Source organism: Vanessa tameamea, chromosome 20 (assembly GCF_037043105.1).
Source record: "Vanessa tameamea isolate UH-Manoa-2023 chromosome 20, ilVanTame1 primary haplotype, whole genome shotgun sequence".
In the NCBI taxonomy this organism is placed as follows: Eukaryota; Metazoa; Arthropoda; class Insecta; order Lepidoptera; family Nymphalidae; genus Vanessa; species Vanessa tameamea.
Genome location: NC_087328.1, coordinates 10038566 through 10039561, shown reverse-complemented (window position 1 = coordinate 10039561; position 996 = coordinate 10038566).

Sequence of the window (996 nt, the reverse complement as noted above, 5' to 3'; positions counted from 1 at the left end):
TAGACTAGCGATTCTAAAGAGAAAAAAGCAGTCGACTCAACCGTGTAGTTAAGGATTATTATGAGTTTCGACTTATGTAATGCGACACTTACGTTAAGGTCGTTTCACACGCTGCGGTGCGCACGCGACGCTTGTGTGGGATGATCTATCGCTAATTATGGAAATCGGCACATTTTCACAGCATCGGATATCATAAAGTTTTCGTATCTTGATTTGAATAATTCCTCTGTATGTGTATATGTAAGCCTGGGCCGACTTTGATGGCTTTTTGTTATTTCATATTAAGCCACCAAGGGACTCAAAAATGTAAATTACATAACATTCTTATGTCAACTGTAGAAAGTCGGGTGGGCAGCTAATATTATGAAGTCCAATGATGCTTTATTTACAACTGATTGAACTATTTTGCCTTGAATATGTTGTTATTAAAATACTATTTGTTGAAGTTGAAGCCCATCTGGGTAGGTACCATACACTCATCATCTTTTCCACCATCAAATAGTAATACTCAGTATTGTTGTGTTCCGGTTTGCAGGGTGACCTAGTGTAACTACAGGCACAAGGGACGTAACTTAGCTCCTAAGGTTAGGTTAGTCTCCTCTCTCTTCGTTTTTTAGGAGAATGTTTCGAGAATATTTCACGACTCAACTTCAATGCGGTTAAATGGACACACATGCGACAGAATTTCAATAAAATTTGAAATATGCAGGTTTCCTTATATTTTTCGCAATCATCGGTAATCGCACTTTAATTCGGTAACTTATCTACTGTTATCAATCATGAATTTTTATACAAATAATGTTATTTATTAAAACTCTTTTGATTATATTAAAATATTTTACAAAAATAAATAATAATGTCGTGTCATTCGATGCCTATAATCACACTGGCTAACTCATCTCGTGTACCGGAATACAGAGTATTGTCGATTCTCGACGAGTGCCGGGGAGAGGGAGGGGCGGTCTTTACGAGTAAAACATTTTAACGATGGAACAA